This window comes from Protopterus annectens, chromosome 8.part0, assembly GCF_019279795.1.
Source record: "Protopterus annectens isolate FY-2018-M chromosome 8.part0, PAN1.0, whole genome shotgun sequence".
Classification (NCBI taxonomy): Eukaryota; Metazoa; Chordata; order Ceratodontiformes; family Protopteridae; genus Protopterus; species Protopterus annectens.
In genome coordinates, this window is record NC_056741.1 from 966,357,283 (window position 1) to 966,378,051 (window position 20,769).

A 20,769-nucleotide genomic window follows, 5' to 3' on the forward strand; every position below is an offset into this window, starting at 1 on the left:
ACCAGGCTGTACTTTCTAGGCCTTAGCAATATGGTACAAGTACAGGCAATGCCGGGTCTGTGGCCAGTAGGAGTTTTTGGTCACTGGATTATAATGAACAACTGGGAACATAACTGTGTAAAATGTTATTTAGTGCTGGACAAGCACATGGACTCTGGATAATTTTATAGGTGGTAAGAGACTGTGGATATGATAGTTGATGGGGTAGTTCTAACCAATTTTGGCTTTTTAGTATTAGACAGTTGTAGGTTCTGAAAGGGTTTTTTGCTACAAATGTAGCAAGAGAGTTATTGGTTTTAATAGGTTCATTGATAATTTGTTTTTTGTTTGTAAGGGTAGTCAGGAAGAATTTCAGAAATTTACAGAAGAATTGAATGAAAGTATACACTAGTTGAAATTCCCCTATGAGATGGGCTCCAACTCCATTGCATTTTAGATGTAGAATGTTATGTAAAGGAAGATATGACCATTCAAGACAGACCTTACAAAAAAGCAACAGCTGTTAATAGTTTTATTCATGCTAGTATGCATCCCCTTATACGATTAAGTCACTCCCTTATGATGAGTTTGGTAGAATTTATCATAATACCTCAGAAGATAGATTAAGGAAAAAAGCTTGGATGGGGTAAATAGCAGATAATTGTTTCAAGGTTATTTACGTGATTTATGAAGTGATGCTAGGTCCTTCAAAATTTTGGGGATCAGAGAAAGTTTTATGGGAGCAAGAATGTTAGGTAGAGTTTGATAAATTGTAAGAGGGAAGAAAAGAAAGATGAAAGATTATTTTTGTGGCAAGATGTTTTCCCTTTTCAGGTATATTGGAAAGGGTGGTTAAGGATTGTGGCACATAGTGTGCCAGGATGTTCAAGTGGGTAGGTTGTTCCCTAAACATGTAACCTTTTCCTATGGAAGGGATAGCAATTTGAAAGAACTACTGATCTTTAACTCTGGGGCTTTGATTAAGGGAGACAGAGTGGGGGCTAGGGCTTGTGGTAAAAGGAAGGTTTGCTCTAAGATTAGAAACTTAACAGGGGTAAAAAATAATGGTAGGAAATATTTAGCCACAGAAAGATTCAATTGTCAATCCTATGGAGTAGTATATGTAACCGGGTGTGGGTGTCAGAATATAAAGTGGTATATTGGTCAAACTAAACATAAGGTTAAGAGTGACATAAGAAAATGCAACATGAATAGTCCTGTTGCTGAACATTTCTATGTAGTACACGAGGGTTCTAGTGACAGGTTCTTTTTTAGTATTTTGGCTCATCCCCATCCACTTAGCGAGCGTAATTTTAAGGAGGAATTGGATAGACTCGAAAGTAGAATTATTTTGAATTATACATTATATCCTAGGAATGTGAATTTGGATGTTAATTTAGTAATTTGATATACAATAATAAATTAAATATAGTAAATTATCAGAATTAGTAATGTAATGTTTGCAAAGCTTGGTATTTATTTATGTATATATATATATATATATATATATATATATATATATATATATATATATATATATATATATATATGTTTTTATGCATATTTACACAAATGAATATTGGAAAATATGTTTGATTTTTTGCATTTTGTTTTGTATTGCTTAAATATGAGGTTGTGTCTTTAAATGATTTAATGATTGATTGTTTAATGATTAAATTGTTTATTGAGCCTACTTGGGTTTGTATACATGTTACCACACTGCAAGGGTGAATTATTCCTAAAAGGCAAAGCCAAGGTACTAGAATCATTAAAAAGTGGTCTTCTTGGAATTTGTGTTGTGGCCATTATTTACTTAATTCTGTCCTATTACCTTCTTTGGAATGTAAGGAATAGAGGGGTTTAAAAGGCTAGACTATGAGAATATAGTGAAAATAGAAAGACATTACAGCTTATTTGTGAAAAGTAAAAGATATAATTTAGAATAGATAGGTGCTGTTAGGGTGTGCCTATGAGTGACTATAGTGCAAAGCAGTATGGGAGGAAGAAAGGTAGATGAGAATGATGCTAAAAGATTAAATGAAAGTTGAGAATTATGGAAAAATAAGCAGGAGTGCTTGCATGATTGTAGTAAGGTAGTTTGTGAGGGTTAGTAAATCGGAGTCACAAGTGAAATGTGCATAAAGGAAGTATAATAGTAGTGTAAGAAGGGGTGGATGGGCATTGGAGTAGGGTAGGGGAGCAAAGTGAAGCAGAGTATAGTGGGGTCCCACACTCAGGTCAAATTAAAACAGAGATTAATCAGTTTATAGCCAATATTAAGCAGTTAACAGTTATGTATAAAGTAGAACAGGCTTTCTTTCATTTCCTGAATGCAGAAATGTGTCAGCCAGGAACGTTAAGCAACTGGTGCATACAGTATAATCTATTGTTCTAGAGAAAGGACAGTGGCCAACTTAGTAAGAGGTCATTAGAGTGCAAGGACTACTCTTCAGGAGAGGGGGTAATTAAAGGCAATTTCCAGCACAGGCAGGAATGTATTTGACTAGTTGACATTAATACAGAGCAAGATTCTTCAAGTTAAATTTGCTTACATTGTACAAATAAATTCTCAGTAAATATTTTTGGGAGTTGGCCCTTGTGGCAGGCTTCTTGCAGTATCATGGTCAGATGTAGCGACCACAGGCAATTGTACGAAGTCAAAATTCTCAGTGGGAGTGTACCCTTGTGGCAGAGCTCCTGCAATATCAGGGGTGGTTGTAGTGACCACAGGCTCAGCACTGTGAAGAAAGTTGGTGACTGAGTCACCAAGTATCAAAATTGTTTCCTTTTTATAGGTTCTTTGGTTTGTAATAAGCTGATAGCCTGGTGGCCTGGGTGACTATATATATTTGTAACAGTACTTTATGAAGGCCATACTGCTCACTCCAGCAGTAAATGTGTTGGTAGCCATCCAGTTATCAAGGCAAAACATGAAGGATGATAACGTGTTACATTACTTGACATGCAAGTGAAGCTTGTTTCATAGGTAGGCATCTTTCAATAAGAAACAAATCCCTCCAAGAGGCCTTGTTTATGTTGCACTCAAGGTTGATGTTTTTGGAGTGAATGTTTTAGTACTATCAGTATTTTTGAGGTAGAAGAGGTCTAATAGAACCAAATCATTTATAACCCGGAAGGCAAGACAAAGATCACCACAAAGCAACTAGTGCAAGCCAGAGAAAATATATATTTTTAATCTCTCTCTCTCTCTCCTGGTAACTAAGAGAACCTATTCTTTTGATTTTATTAGTTAGAAAATGTTGCAGTCTTTCTAACTCGGCATTGTGTATGGGGTGGTACATTTCAAATGGTACACTGTATTCTGTAATTGGCCTGATGACGGAAAAATAGAGGAGGATTATGACATCCCCAAAAGTGGAGAATATACCCTTAGTAACTAATTGAGTGTGGTAATAGTCTTTTATAACTGTAAGTAATACATGAAGATTGAATGATATATTATTGTTTTGAGGGCAGCTAGATCTCTAATGACAATATCAGTAGCAGGGACCCATTTATATGGTAATCAATAGGATAGACTTGTTTACAAAGGCAGGTACAGTATTTTTTTTTTGTCATTAAGTTTAAGGCCTTTTTGGTATCACACTTAACATTAAAGTATACTCAGTACACCAGCCATTCTATGGCGCTTTCAACAAATGAAACACTTGTAAGTCACTCAATGTACTATGGGTTCTGCCTAGTGCAAGGAGAAGAATGAAAGAACAAATGTCCCAGTGTTACATGTTCATTTATAACAAATAGCCTTGGCCTCGTCATATCTTCACATATTGACTCCTGATTTTTGTGTACCATTCATGGGCTCTCACTTCATGAACTAAGCCACTGACATTATGTAATTTGATTAACAAGGGTAATTTCATGCATTGGTGCTGATCTGTTCAATAATTTTTTCATAAGTCAGGAAGTGAGGGTCTAAGATTAGCATGTCAAAACTTTTGAGACAAAGTAATTTATAACAGGGAAAGTTCTGAGCCAGTATTCAATAAGATGTAAGTCATCATTTTAAATTTTACAATTTATCATATTTGACCTGTTTCAGGCAATGCAGAAATTTATTAAGAATAAGCGTGAAAGATTATTGTTTTCATTTTTTAGACATAGACCAAAATGTCTATATTTTTCCTCTCCAAAATGAAGTGCTACATTTGTTGTATTAAATTACTTTGTGAGTGTAATGTGAACATTTTACTGCAGTTATTTTTAAGTGACTGTCATAACAATAGTGCATTAACAACTTTAGAGAAAAAGGATTAAACATTACCAAGGTTACAAGTCTACAAACTACAATCCCATGGTGCAATGGGACAAAGTCCTGGCTGCACCCTAGATGAACCATGTTTGACTAGCTGCACAATTGATGCAGAGACTGGGCAGGAGATGATGGGAGTATGCAGCCAATTCAGGCTGACCTATGCTGAGGGGTTGGATACTGTCTAGGCTCTGTGCAATAGCAGCATTAGCAGACTGATGACCTCCATACTGCAAGCAGTGTACCACTTGGTCCAGAGGTTGTGCATTCATGGAAATAAACATATGTCTCTTGATTGCTGCCATTACAGAGCTTGCAAGGTTGCTGCAGTGTGGTGGGAGATAGGAAACACACCTCCCAAGCAGTATGAAGCTCCACCATCATCTTTGATCTCCTCTTCAGCCCTGAAAATGGGTCCAGTTAAGCCTGAGAGAGGCAAGGTGGGTCCACAGACCTGGTGAATGAGGAATAGATCAGGTGGCAAAGAATGATCAGATAGGAGAAAGTAAAGACAAAAAAGGCTATAAGTCTACTTTTCCTATGGAAATATATCCTTTAACATAACTGTTTTCAGTGCTTTGACTCAAAGTTTGAATTATGGACATTTTTTTTCTTTTACAGCAGTTCATCAGTCAACTGCCATTATTTAGTGAAAAGGAAAGGATACTTTTTCATTCTTAAACCAAACCAGAATACTGCAGACATTTTCCTTAGGCATATGGTAGGAGCTTCATTATGCAGTGCATGAGGCCTAGGCTCTAATGGCAAATTAATAAGTGATAGCCAACCAAAAGAGGAGGCCTTAATGTTCAAGAATTCTCTCTCCTCTCCTATTCCATGGGAATGAAGGGAAATACATTTTGCCATATAAATCCCTAGCAGATACAAAACTGCTGTTTCATCCCTTAAAAAATATTTTTAAATAGTTTTGTTCCCTCTTTATTTTTCATCTGTGCTAGCAGCCTTCATAACAAAAGCCACTATATATTTATATAGAAGCACCTAATATGGTCAGGTTTGCTTTTAGATGCAATATGGACATTTTTACAACAGCTCATGACTCAGCTGTCATTATTTAGTAGAAAGGTAAGTATACTTTTTCACTCTGAAATCAAACTTCAGACTACTGCATTTTTCTAGGCACGTGCTTTATAAAAATCCACATATGACACAATTTGGTCATTGAAGCAGGTGTTAGACAGTTGTGCGAGTTCACACAATTCCCAGGGTTGGGGAATATACACTTTCCCTGTTACTAATCAGAAGGGGGTTGCTTGCACAGGTCCTCCACATGCCAGAGAGGCTTACCTCCCTGGAGAAAGGAATGCTTTTCCTTTTGTCTTTAGTTTTGCATGCACCAAGGTTATTGCTCAGTGAAAAAAAAAAAAAAGAAAATATATATATGTGTGTATATATATATATATATATATATATATATATATATATATATATATGTGTGTGTGTGTGTGTGTGTGTGTGTGTGTATATACAGATGTCTATGTCAGACGTTTTCAAAAACTAGAAATTCGTATTTTCAAGACAATATGATTGAGTTTCCGAAAACTTGAACTTAATCTGCCTTTTTTTCTGAGTTTTATCAAGGGAGCAAGCACCCCTGCACCCCCATGTGGGGATCTGTGCACCCTAAACCCCCTTCATATTATACATACCAACTCTGAGATCACACTATAGTGGGGGAAAGGGTAACTTTCCTGATCCTCACTGTAATGCAATCTCCATTCCAAAGGTTTGAGTTTTTGGAAACTCAATCATATCATCCCAACAATATAAATTTTGAGGTTTTGAAAACTTGAGCTTCTGAAGGGGACCTATATATATATATATATATATATATATATATATATATATATATATATATATATATATATATAGTTTCACTTCGAAACCCTAACACTCCTATTATCGAGTCTGAAAATCTTGAGATGAAATACCAAAACAACCGAATCCTGAACGGCGGATTTTAAATGCTCACTGGAACCCACGTCGAGGCCAACATGCCCTGTTCTCCACTATATTGTGATTCCACAGTTGGTGTATTTAGTTGGGGGGGGTGAGTTTTACTTACCTCGGCATGAATTTCAGTGTAAGTTGGCCAAGCATTTACTTATCATGTGTGAAATCCATCATTTGAGAGTCCATTGTTTCAGTATTTTTGTCTCGAGATTTGTATTGAGAGAGAGAGAGAGAGAGAGAGAGAGAGGTGCAATTCATTGCATCTGAAGTTCAGTGATCTAAGCAAATTGTGTCCCATTAGATCAAAAGTTCTTTTGATCGAAACCACAAATGATGGAATCTCATTTGATCAATTTGCTAACACCCACTGTTAAGTTATATCTCCATGTCTAGAAGTTTGTGTTTGTGTATCAGAAGTGATTCATTCTGTGAAAAGTGTTCTTTTTTTATCCATGGTGGTGTGAATGTGGAGTTAGTATATTTAAATTAGGAAGTGTGGGGGACAAGCCCCCCACCTCACATGGGGGATTGCAAGGGGGCTTGCTCCATGCAAACAAAAAAAAAAGCTTTTGGAGATATATATTTGGTGCATGTGATATTTTCATTTAAATGAATTTCAGTGTTTTATAGTTTTGAGCAAATGAGGCATACTTGTTTTTGGATCAAATGAACCATTATCCTATATCTATATATCTCTATATATTGTGTAGCTTTGGTGAGCACATGTACTGTCTCAGCATTACCTTCACTGTAGTTGTGTAGGACTGTGAGAATACTACAACAGGCAGGCATACTACATGACCTTGTGCACCACAAGAACACAGTTTCAGTCATGCATTGATCAATAACCAAATCCCTGTCACGAGTAGCATGGGGAGAACCTTGCTCCACTGACAATGGGTTGACATCATATTGCCATTCTAATGGCAGTACAGCAAAGCATCTGGCATCAATGAATTGTAGTTTATTTATTTCTATATGTATTTATTAATCTACTGCATTTATGTATCATTTTATAATTTTCTTTATTACAAAGTTATGCAAGTATTGCACAGAATTGGTACAGAATTTGTTAATAAAGCACACAAATAAAATATGCAATAAATAATGTATGTGCTAAATTTCAGGTTCCATAAAAATGAAAAATATTGCCTTTACAAACTAAAATAATTATGACATTGTTATATGAGCACATGAAAATAAAAAATTAGGCTGCCACAGCAGGGGTTTCTTTGCTAATTTATATATCCATTTCCGAGTACTTGATAAAATAAATAAGAAAAGCATTGACTCCTTTGTTAATAACTATTAAGACTCAAAGGAATTCCATATAAATAGCTGTGCAAAACAGGAAACTATATAGCAAATATTAAAATACTTATTTTCTCTGCAAAATAAGGGCAAAGGGCAATTGCACCAACCAATACAAACAATGAATATAGCAAAACAAAGAAAATACAATGCATAATTAAAAAAACAAATATATATATATATATATATATATATATATATATATATATATATATATATATATCCAAAAACAAAGGCTATTAAACCATTAATTTGCCTGGATACAAAGCATATGGGTCTTCAAAACATATGTTATGAATAATACAACCATCTAAATCAAACTGTAGCAAAATAAGTTATTAAGATGTTAGCAGCCAGCTGAAACAATGGTGCAGACTTCACAGCATGCAATTCTCACAATCAATAAAAATCCACCTATATAAATTTAACATGGAAATCGTTGTATAGCAGGAATCAGACAGACTAACAGAATCATGTAGGATTCATGTCCAAATATTGTTTACTTCAACTGCAGATTAGCGTTAAAGTTTCAAAGGCAAAATTCCCAGTCCCTATACATCTCATGCAAAATGCTTCTCGTCCCCTCTTTGCATAAGTACTGCAACTCCATGCTGTTCAGTCAAATTATTTTACTATCATCTGTGGCATGTTTTACCTTTGGCAACTAAACTTCATTTCCTAGGTGGTGATCAGCATTGTAGTTATACAACTTGTCAGCTAGCAAACTTAAAAAATATTTAATGAATAAATGCTTTAATTCAAAAGTGAGATTTTGCTGGTTGCTACAAAATGTTAAATAAAAGTGTTCGAATTTATAATCAGGATCTTTGGCTGTTACAAGGCGGAAAAGACAGTCACATGTACGCTGATGAAATCATTGATTTACATTGCAGGAGCTAAGTTACTGTTGTACCTAGAATTGTATCAGGAGTGGTCAGAAAGTAGCAGAAGCATGCAAGTCATCTTACTTCTATGGATCTTGATCTTGACATTAACTGTTTCCCTCTAGAATCTCATGATTCTGTTCTTCATGGAAATTAATCAGTCATGTATTTTATTTGCATAAGTAAAGCTTGCAAGACTGAAGTTAAAAAGAAAAAGCTCCACAGGTTCTAACAGAGTTTATGCAGCATACAACTATTGTGGCTTCCTTGTTTTTCAACTTATTAATGATAAACTTCTCCATTGTGGAGACTGTTTTTTACCTTGTCTGCCAAATACAAACATTAATTAATGACACTTACATTGCTCAATCTGCAATGTTAAATTCTTAGTCTGGGAAATCAGTAATGCCCTGTCGCCCGACCCACCACCATAATGACATTTATGGAATCATCTTTTCATGAAAGCTGCACATGCACATCACATTTGTATTCCTTTCCAACTCTTTAGGCATGGCCACTAATCGAAACTCACAAAGTTTTTTTTCAAAGTGCTTTTTTTCCCTGTGACTGCCAACCATCAGCTTCCCATATATCCTGATGACTGAGTCACTAGGAGAGGTCATAATAAAAGCAGTAATCACAGTTTTATTCTTAACATAGCTTCATCAGCTTGATGCCCTTGTGATCTGAAAGAATTGTGCCTACTGACTATATGTGCTCAGTCATGCATGCATGCATGTAGCTAACCTTCAACTACATGTGTACTTGTTGGGTGGAAGTAGATGCCTCATGCCTTCATGCTGCTTGCTGTTTTATCCATCCTGTCACAGAACTGAGCAGTATGCATGGTATATCCATTTTTCTAGACATAAAGTTATGTGTAGCATTAATCAGGGACCTTCCAGTGAACTACCGGGGAAATATTTTTTTGCAAATCCTAAATCAATTTCTTGCTATCATGCTACAACACGTGAAGGAGCATATCTGGTTCTCCAAGAAACCAGAAGAGAGAAACAGCACCATCCAAGCCTTCTATGAGACATTTCATTTCACTGAGGTCCTCAGCACCTTAGATTGTACTTTTATTGCTAGCAAACCTCCACCTGGACTAGATGGCCAGAGATGAATAAACAGTAAGGGCTTTCACTGCTGGAACTGTCAAGTGATATGTAATGCTCTGGGCATTATTTAAAATGTGCCTATGTACCACCATAGTAGTGCACAGTAATCACATTTGTGGCACACATTCAGCCTCTACCAGCAGTTCTTATGAGGGGATTTCTCACAGGGAGATCAGGTTTGCACACATACCAGATAGACAGGCCTATATACACAGTTACCATGCATGCTGGAAGCAGGTCACTTATAGAAGGTTGTTTGCTCTGTGTTGCAAGTAAAGCTGGATATGCCTTAGAGTCCTGGTTGATAGCATTAATTGACCCTTAGACCATGCAGGAAAAATCTTCTAATGTAGAAACCTGATGCATAGTGGAGTGGGTATTTGGACTACTGAAGGGATGTTTCCAATGTTTAGGCATCTCAAGAGGTGGACAGTTTTATAATCATACATCAAGATATTTGCTGTGTGTGTGCCATAATACACAGCATAGTACTGCAGGAAAAAAAAGGTGCAGCAGATGAATATCATGGCAGGAACTGTAATTCAAATCACAACAACAGAGGAATGACAGGTTAGAAAGTCAGGGGAGGACAGTGTGGCACAGAGTTACTTCTGCATATTTCCACATTGTATTGTGGTAATTTTCCATGTGCTGCCCTTTGTTAGATCATGTGGACATGTGCAAGATCTTCTGTGTGCCTCTATGAATCATTGCAACACTGGCAAGAAAGTAGAAAATGGAGCCATTGTTACTTAATTACAGTTAAATGACCTGTGTGCAAAGGATCTATATGCAAGTAAAACAAGTCAAATAAATTACTTTAACACAATTTTTCACTCAGCCACAGTCAAATATCAGAAGTTTACCCAGACACATGGTTCTCATTCCAGGGGGAATGATGAGTGTGACGAATGGGGAGAGATGGGCGAAGGCTGCCAGCCTAGTCAAATATAATTTAATATATACTTCTATCAACTGTATAAATAAATGTAAAATACAGGCTTGTGTTTTTAAATGTAAAAAACACTGTGAAATGTGGAACTGCAAAATATGTGACAACATTACAGTCTACTGGCCCAGTGAAGCATGTTGTATCCTTTCATGTTAGAATTCGGTCCGAGGGCGGCTGGATGAAGATTTCATGCCCATTGTTTTAAGGCTAAAGTTTATGACCAGAATTTAGATGTGGATGGTGCTTTTATTGGTTTAGTTTCTGTTAGCATATACATGTGAAATGTCTTGTATCATTGTAAGTTTCTGAGGAGGTGTTAGATTGCTAAATAATGCAGTTCGTGGCCTGAGAACTCAGACCAGGTGTTAAGATGATGCAATATGAATACTGGGAAAACCTAAGTGTCAAAAATGATGTAATTTTGGGAGAGCTTTAGAGACATGTTTGTTAGTAATGTTTAAATACTATTTCACACACGAGACCTAAAGCATTTTGACTGTGGGTATCTAACTTACCAGCACTGCCTATGCTCTTTATATATGTAAGTAGGATTGTAGCACTGTGCTTTCTCTAATATTAGCTAAAGATTAGAAAGTTAGATTAAGTATTTTTTGTGTTGTCAAAGGAAAAAACTTCAAAGACCAATTCACGTTAGGTTCAAGCAAGGCACCCTTTATTACTTGCAGCAAGGAGACAAAGCATGTATATGCACAAAGTTTGTCTAAATGATTAATGACTAGTAGGTTATACTTATACAGTTCTCTTCCTATCACATAGAAAATGTTACATTCTATTGCTGACGTAGTTAGACACAGCTTTCTTTATGTTCTACAAAAAATATTGTTAGACTTATTGCTGACCAAGTTAAAATATCTGTCATTCTGCAAAAACATTTTGAGAAAAACAACCTGGCCTTGGGTTTATGTCAGTCCATTTCAGCATTTCAATTCTTCTGTTGTACTGTTCTAATACATGTGTTACATTTTACCTAGATTCAAGGTACATTTCTAGCTTTAGTACAAGTAATGCTGACTACGGTTTAAACTTTCAAGCATCTATTGTTTTCTTTATCAATAGCTTCTAACAGCTACATGTTTTCTCATGGCAGAAGCAGAAATCAATACCCCTTTGTTAATTTTCATGACAATAGCAAAAATTAATTACTTCTTGTTATTTGCTGACATTAGCAGAAAATAGAATGCTTCTTGTTAAGTTTCTAATGGCTGTGCAGATTCATGCAGTGTGAACAGAATAAATGTATTAACCCTTTTAAATCTCGAATGCATTAAATGCACTAAGCATGCATATTACTATTACATATTTTTCTAACATTTCCCCCCTTTTAATACTTTTATTCTACTTTCAAGATAAGCATAAACAGTTTTTCTTCCCCTAACCTCTTCCTACTCAGGATTTGCAGTTAAGTGAGTCATTCAGTTTAAACTTATGAAAGCATTTTCAGATTTTTAACAATTCTTCAAGTTCAGCACCTTGGTATAAGGTTTCTGAAACTGACATGTCTATAAAGTCTTTAATCAGGCTTTTCATGCAGGAGATGCAGCAGCACACACATACCACCAGTAGGATCATTCCTACACAGATGGCAATCAGGATGTTCATTAGGATACTGCCCCACCCCCCAAACAATCTCTTGAAAAAGTCCATCAATGGATTTGGTCCTGGTTTGGTCAAGGCTGACACCTGCTGAATTACCTCAAGATGGTTGTCTGTCTCGTGTTTATGGTCAGGAATATACGAACAGCACTCCTCCAGGCTTTTTGATTTCTCATTGAGCATTCCGAATTTTCCCTTGAGGTAAAACTGCTGTGTGTCATATGGCCGGAACCAGGTACCCCAAATAACAACTGCCGGACCAATTCTCAGGTAACCACTTGTATGCTTTCCTACCACATACAAAATAACAGTCTTCTACTTTGGTAGTAACTTTACTATGTCCTGGCTCTGGATGAAACATTTTTTTGTCTATCAGGAGGGTGGCCTAATGTTGGGAGGGTGGCCTAATGGTTAAGGTGTTTGCCTTACAAACACAAGGTGCATGGTTCAATTCTCACAAGTAATAATTGGCTAGGCTTACAATGGCTCGCAAGACAGTTAGCCTAGTACTAACCTATGAACCTATGAACCTATAGACAGTTGTTTGTAAAGGTCAGCATTATGTTTTACTTCATCAGTTGTCCTATGCATCAGTTCAAGAAATGAATCATAGCTCGTGTTGCAATAGGATCCTGTGTTATCAGTCTTATTGTAGCATCTATAGGGAACAGTCACATTGCAATTGCTCCAACCCACCTGAACTGTATCATTTTTTGTAAAAACACACAGTCCTCTTCTGTTGAACAGACAAGTGCAATGCTACATTATCTTGTGATGTGACATCTGATGTATCATAGACTACGTTTTCCCAGGTCTTGTTGGCTCCTAGGGGGACTGAAGTTAGCAATAACCCCCCGTATGCTGTTGGAAAAGCTGTGCAAATCCAGAAATTCGAAACATTGAAGGTCTCAACATACACATATTTGATTGCCTGGTAAGTGTTGAAGTTTGGGTGCCACTCTGCGTACAACTCTGCATGCTTGTTTAGTCCAGTTTGTGTGGCTGAAAAAAGGAATGGCCACAACAAAAAGATTATTGTCACTAGTACAGTCAACAGGATGGTTATGCAATACTTCCGAGGAAACGGTTGTTCTGCATTTAATAGGTACATTTGGATCTTACTGGATTTTGTCATCTTTATTTCAGACACGTGTTCTTACTCTCTGCCCTAATAGGACCTTCAGCACCGATGGTTTCTTCACTGGGTTTGAGACGGATCAGTCCTATTGATCTGACCCCCCTTTGTAGCCAGACTTTGTGCTGAGGGCCCCGATGGAGAGGTAAGATTTTTGTCCAGTTCAAAGTTCTTAACAAGTTTGAGGTGCATCAGGTGGATCCTCGAAGCTCGCTCTGCTATCTTGACTGCAGTGGGTGTCGAAAGAAGCACCTGGTAGGGACCTTCCCACCTTGGCGATGACCAGTTCTTCTTCTTGACAACTTTTATCCACACCCAGTCCCCGGTTGTCATTGCCACTTCTTATGTCTCAGTTTGCTTTCTATCTGAAACAGAATTTGACTGCAACAGATGTTTAGAATTCATGACTTTCTTCATATATTCAGCTAGTGTAAAATCAGCTTCCTGGTCTGATGACATGAGAAGTTTCCACTGGGGTGTATAGTAAGCCCTTCCAAATAACTTTTCAAAAGGAGTCAATCCTTTTTGATGTAGGGACAGTTCTCATGCTCAGCTGTGCCAGGGGTAAACAGTATATCCAATTTTTCCCTGTCTCAGCTATCAATTTTCTCAATTTGTTTTTTAGTATACCATTATGCCTTTCAACTAGCCCTGCAGATTGTGGATGGTATGCGCAATGATTTTTTAAAGAAATACCAAAATGCTTACTTATCTGCTGTATGGTTTGGTTTACAAAGTGTGTACCATTGTCACTGTAGATGCTTTCCGGAATGCCGAATCTAGGGATGATTTCGTTGACAAGTACTTTTGCCACCATGGCTGCATCTGGATTTTTGGTTGGAAAGGCTTCCACCCATCTGGAAAACATATCTACAATGACAAGAAAATACTTCTTATTTTCACATTCGTTCAGTTCTATGAAATCCATACAGATAGTGTGAAACATATATGGTGGTGTAGGGAAACTCCCTTGCTTGGGTTTAACGCCCCTTGTGCATGATGTTTGTTACAAATCTAACACGTCAAACAAAATTGTTTTAGAGTAGTTTGTAAATCCATACGTTGTGAACACCTGGTTCACCAGCTGTACCATCCCCCCTGTTGAGACATGGCACTGCCCATGGCTCAACAAAGCTGCATATCTAAATAAATTAGATGGTAGTATCGGTTTCCCTTCTCTAAAGATGTACAGCCCCTTTTCGAGAATTGCTCCTCGTTTTACCCATCATTGTTTTTCAGCTTGCGTAGTGAGTGTCTGCATTGTTTTTAACATTTCTAAGTCTAAAATCTCAGAGGGTTGTAATTCCTTATTTAAAATAAATACTTCTATGGCTGCTTGTTTTGCAGCTGTATCAGCTCTCGCATTACCTTTTGAAATCCTATCTTGTTGCTTGGTGTGAGCTGTGCATTTACAAATGGCTACTTTCTGAGGTAACTGAATAGATTCTAAAAGATCTAAAATAAACTGTGCATGATTGATAGGTTTGCCAGAAGATGTAATCATTCCCCGGTTTTTCCACTGTTGCGCAAAAACATGTACAGTAGAAAAAGCGTACTGGCTGTCAGTAAAAATGTTTACACATTTACCCTTTCCTAAGGTACATGCCTGTGTCAAGGCAATCAATTATGCTGCCTGTGCAGACAAGTTGTGTGGTAAAGGTTTTGCTTCTATAATTTCAGTATCAGAAACTACTGCATATCCTACTAGGTTCTGTCCTGCAGGACCCCTTTTGCACGAGCCATCCACGTAGTATGTCACCTCGGGATCATCCAAGGGGACATCTGTGAGATCTTTTCTAGGTAGTGTCTTTTGCTCAATTACCTGCAGGCAGCGGTGTGGTGTGCCATCTGCAGGGGTTGGGAGCAGAGTAGAAGGGTTCAAAGTCATGCATCGCTCAATTGTAATGTGAGGTTGGCTCAACAATATAGTCATACAGAAAAGATGCCTAGCAGGGGAAAGATATGCCACCTTTTCTTGTAGTAAAATAATCACGACTGCATGAGGCACTCTCAAAGTGAGAGGGTGGAATAAGACTACTGAGGACGAAGCCTGTACTGCCATTGCAGCTGCAACTACTGCTTGTACACAGTGGGGTAAGGATCATGCCACTGGGTCTAGTTGTGATGAATACTAAGCAATGGGGCGTTGCTTATCCCCATGCTGTTGTGTTAATACTGATGTCATGTAACCCTGCTTACAATCTACAGTTTGGAAAAAATGTTTATAGTAGTTTGGCAATCCCAGAACTAATGAGGACGCTATTAACTGCTTCAGTTTGCAGAAAGCTGATTCTGCTTCTGGTGTCCATTGTAATAAATCTTGCACTGCCATAGGCTTCTTATATATAAGGTCAGTTAGCGGTGCAGATTCCAAAGCATAGTTTGGAATCCAGCTCCAGCAAAAATTAGTTGTACCCAGGAAGGACATCATTTCCTTCTTGGTAGTGGGTTTTGGTGCTTGCAAAATTGCTACCTTTCTGTCCTCATCTAGTGTTCTGCCTTCCTTGGATATTACATATCCTAGGTATTTGACTTGTTTTCTCCAAAGTTGCAGTTTACTTTTATTTACCTTATGTCCTTCAACGGCTAAAAATTGTAGAAGTGCTATGGTGTCTTCTCTACAATCCTGCTGGGTGGGGGCTGCCAGCAAGATGTCGTCAAAATAAAGTAAAATCTGACTGCCTCTTGGTGGGGTGAATCCCGTCAAGCTGCTTGCCATTTCTTGTGAGAATATTGTTGGACTTTCACAATATCCCTGTGGTAGTCACGTATATGTATACCTTTTCCCCTGAAATGTGAATACAAACCAATACTGGCTGTCAGGGTGTATTGGTATCGAAAAGAATGCATTGCTGATGTCTACCACAGAAAAATACTTCTGCTGAGGTTTTAAATCATTCAACAGGGTGTGTGGGTCTGGCACCGTGGGTGCTCTTGGTATTACTGCATCATTTACAGCTTGTAAATCTTGGACCATACTCCATTCTCCATTTGCTTTTTTGACTGGAAACAAGGGTGTGTTACATGGTGAATCGGGAGATTCTACTAGTATCCCTCCTTTAAGTAAGGCTGCTATAATAGGCTTTATCCCTGCCTCTGCATCTTTTCTTAAGGGATACTGTCTTTTTTGTGGTCTAAATGCTGACTTTGGTGTGATAGTAACTGGTCCCGCTGTACGAATAAGTCCTACATCTGACTTTCCTGTTGACCAGAGAGTCTCTGGTATATTTTGTAAGGCATTTTCTTCCTCCTTTAACAGGAGTGTCAATCAGCTGTCCTCACCAGACTGTAGGTGCACAGCTGGGTTGATCTAAGATATCCAATTCAACTTCTGTATTTGTATTCCCTGTTCTGATAGTTCTAGTTCTGTCTGTTTCTCCCATCTCGTGACTTTTTCTCCTAGGTCTGCCCATTCTATATTTCTGTTTTTGGTTTAGCTAACATGTGGTAATCAATTAGATTTATAAAGTGCAAAGAACTCCTGGGGCAATGAACAGCCGGCTACACTGTTCCCTTCTGTGTCCCAGTACAGGTTACACAATATCAATCTATTTGCATGATTCTTAAACAATTCTTGCTCATATTCCTTATCAGGTCCTGGTGTGTTACAATAATACAGGGTACAGTGCAACAGGTGTTGCTTATCAATGTCAAGGGAGGGGAACTTGCTGACGGCTACATTCATTAACTCTTCGGTTACAGTCCCCGGACCAGTCGTGACCAAGTCCTGGCTGTACCAATAAAACATTTCACCCTCCGATTGCACTGCAAAGGTATAAATTTGTCGCTGTGCTTCCATACCCTACATGGTTGGGACTACTTCTATACCAAATGGCTACATGAGGTCTCTGCCCAAGAGGTTCACTGGGCATTTTGCAGAAACAACAATTTTGCTTTTTTGTGTCAATCCTGAAACTGGATCAGTTATTGCAATGTCACCGGAGAGTGGCTCCCGATACAGCTGTCCATTAGCTGCTTTGACCAGTATGTAGTCAGGTGTCTCTGTGTTTTCTGGCAGTTTGGAGGGATGTATCAGGGTTCGTGATGCCCCTGAGTCACACAAGAATTTGACTTCCCTCCCTTCTACCAAGAGTGTAACTTCTGGTTTTGTGTCCGCTAAATAGAGCTCCAGGCTCAATAAAGCTAGGTCTAATATTTCATCTTCTTCATTGTCACTTACTTCCTGCACTTCCTCTACTCCCTCTATCACATTCTCATTTGTCCCTTCTTCGCTAGCCCCTTCTAGTGATTCCTGACTACCATATAGTCAGTCCTCACCCTCCTTGTCTTCCGTTGTTGCCTTCTTATTTTTCCTGCAATCCTTTGCCAAGAGTCCCTTTTTACCGCATTTAAAACATTCACCCCTTTTCTTTCTGCCTTCAAAGTCCTCTGATTGTTGATCAGATTGTCTGTTTCCCTGTGCATTTTTCTTGCCCTTTTTCCCAGACTGTACTATGTAAACTTCTGCTCCATCTTCTACAGAAAATATTTGAGCTTTCTTTTTCTTTTTGCTATTAAAATGCCTTTCGGCATGCCTAGCATATTCAAGCAATGATTGCAACCTGCTTGTACAACAATCTACCATGTGTTTTGTAATAAAACTGCTTATAGGTGCAATACTGCCCTTTAAAAATGCATTCTTTAACTGCTGTTCATATGGGGAATCTTGTGTTTGATCTTCAGGAACCTGCATTCCACAGTGGTTATTAAAGCACTTTAATAGTCTGGCATAATACCGGTCAATAGTTTCACCTTCTTGTTGGATGCATTGATTAATGCAAGTCCAGTCTGCCCTAGGTTTCCATTTTTCAGAAATGCAGTCTGTCAGACCTTTTAGTCTGGTGTCTAATTCTGCGCTGCTATGTGGGAGGGGTCTTTGTGCAGCATCACGGGGATTCCAGTTCCCACTAATCATATGCCAATCTGGCCCTACTATTTGTCTAACTACCTTTTCTACCTCTTCTCCGTTTAAGTTATAACTCAGCCTCATTCCTTGTAAGTCTTCAGAGAATTTTCTAAAATTAACTTTTGGATGGGGAATTCCTACAGTGGCTTTCCGGATATCCTCCAGAGTCCAAGGTCTATACACTAAAATAGTTGGGTCCTGATTGTCCTGACCTGCCTGAGGGTTGGGTACTTCGATAAGTGGACATATTTCTTCTCCTTCACTTATAGATTGTGAATTCTTAACCATTTGCCATAACTCGATGTCTTCATTTGAGTTACCTGCCTTTGTTCGAGACCTGGTCTCGATGGGATCTCTAATATACAGTTTTATTTTTATAATGCCTCTTTCTTCAGTGACTACAGGATATCATGGGGGTGGACTAACTTGTTCACTTGCTTCATATTCCGGTAAGGGAGGCGGAGGAGCTGATGCTATTACTAAGTTATTGTCCTCCTTGTCTAAAAACATTGCTTTCAAATTTTTGTTCTTTTGTTCCCTACGGTTTACTTCCTCAATCCACCTGTGTGCCTGAGGGATTCCTAATTTACGTTGCTTTTTTACCCGACCTTTGGAATTGGTTTTGAGTTGTTTGACAAGTTTGATAAGCGAGGATTTTTCTAATTTCCCGTCGAATTCATACTTATTAACCCATTTTGAATAATATTTAATATTGTCGGCACGCTGCGACTGCATGTATATTGCGTCTTCTGTTAACAGTGGATTTTGGGGTCTTTTTGTGCAATTATTACCCATTTTGTTCTACCCTTTTATCGTTATGCAACTTCTCTTATTTTTTTTTTAACGTGGTACCACGGATTTTGTTATAGTCTCTTCAGAATGACTGCCTACTTATTCTGTTTCTCCTGATCTATGACAAGACAGTAATCTTTTTTGTCCTTGACTTGTAAGAAAAATACAGTCTAACAAAAACAATACACATCTAGTCAATGATCTAAAACAGAAAACAGAAAAAAGTAGATTCACCTTACCTGAGCCTATGTGATTGATCACCAATATGCGGAGACCCATCCTTCAGTCGCAGATCAGAAAGTGGCTGGCCTCTTTTGAACGACAATTCAGTCGGAGGACTTTTCAGATAAGAAGAACCAATTTGATTTCTTCCCCGTATGGTTTCAACCACCTGGCCCGTCTGATCCGAGGTGAAGAGAGGGTTCCGGTCTGAAGGACCAATCTGTCAAAGGAAAAAACTTCAAAGACCAATTCACGTTAGGTTCAAGCAAGGCACCCTTTATTACTTGCAGCAAGGAGACAAAGCATGTATATGCACAAGGTTTGTCTAAATGATTAACGACTAGTAGGTTATACTTATACAGTTCTCTTCCTGTCACATAGAAAATGTTACATTCTATTGCTGACGTAGTTAGACACAGCTTTCTGTATGTTCTACAGAAAATATTGTTAGACTTATTGCTGACCAAGTTAAAATATCTGTCATTCTGCAAAACATTTTGAGAAAAACAACCTGGCCTTGGGTTTATGTCAGTCCATTTCAGCATTTCAATTCTTCTGTTGTACTGTTTTAATACATGTGTTACATTTTACCTAGATTCAAGGTACATTTCTAGCTTTAGTACAAGTAATGCTGACTACGGTTTAAACTTTCAAGCATCTATTGTTTTCTTTATCAATGGCTGCATGTTTTCTCATGGCAGAAGCAGAAATCAATATCCCTTTGTTAATTTTCATGACATTAGCAAAAATGAATTACGTCTTGTTATTTGCTGACATTAACAGAAAATAGAATGCTTCTTGTTAAGTTTCTAATGGCTGTACAGATTCATGCAGTGTGAACAGAATAAATGTATTAACCCTTTTAAATCTCGAATGCATTAAATGCACTAAGCATGCATATTACTATTACATATTTTTCTAACATGTGTAATCAGATCTTTCCTGTGAGATTATTTTAAGTTTCTGTGTGATCTGTGAACTCTTAGATATCGCTGTGGTGTAGTAGTTTTGTCTTGTGTTTTAATTATTTATTATTAAATATTTTTAAAACCTTCTACCTGTGGCTGCTTTGTGTAGAGATAAGCTCTTGAGTACATTGCATATTTATATAGAGTTTATTGTAATAGGCCACTCTGATAAGCCTTAAACTGTATAGTCACATTACCATTGGATACTAATATTGCACAGTAATAATTGGACATCCTTTTAAGGGCCTTTTAGTAGCTGATATTATTAACTGGGTGGTGGCAGTAATTACTACCATATAGTCTGGGTAAAGGGGCACAGTTGGAGAATCTGTGTCAGCCTTTCCCAGGAGTGTCTGTGAAGTTGTATAAATACTTATCTCAAAGTGCGTGTGTGTTGTGTCAGCTACTTGGGCAGGGCCATGAAACACTGGTTGGACAGAGAGGGTACTGGAGGTTCTAGCTTGCCCAGTTAGGCTGAGACTTGGACCCTATAGCTGTGCCTATGGTGAGTCTTATTGGAGACCAGGTGAGCAAGGAAGCAGCCAGCCCCAGACTGACTGTGATCTCTTTGTGCATATAAGGGAAATTGTACTTTACTGTGTGCAATAATTATCCTTTCCTCTTATAGGAGATGACCT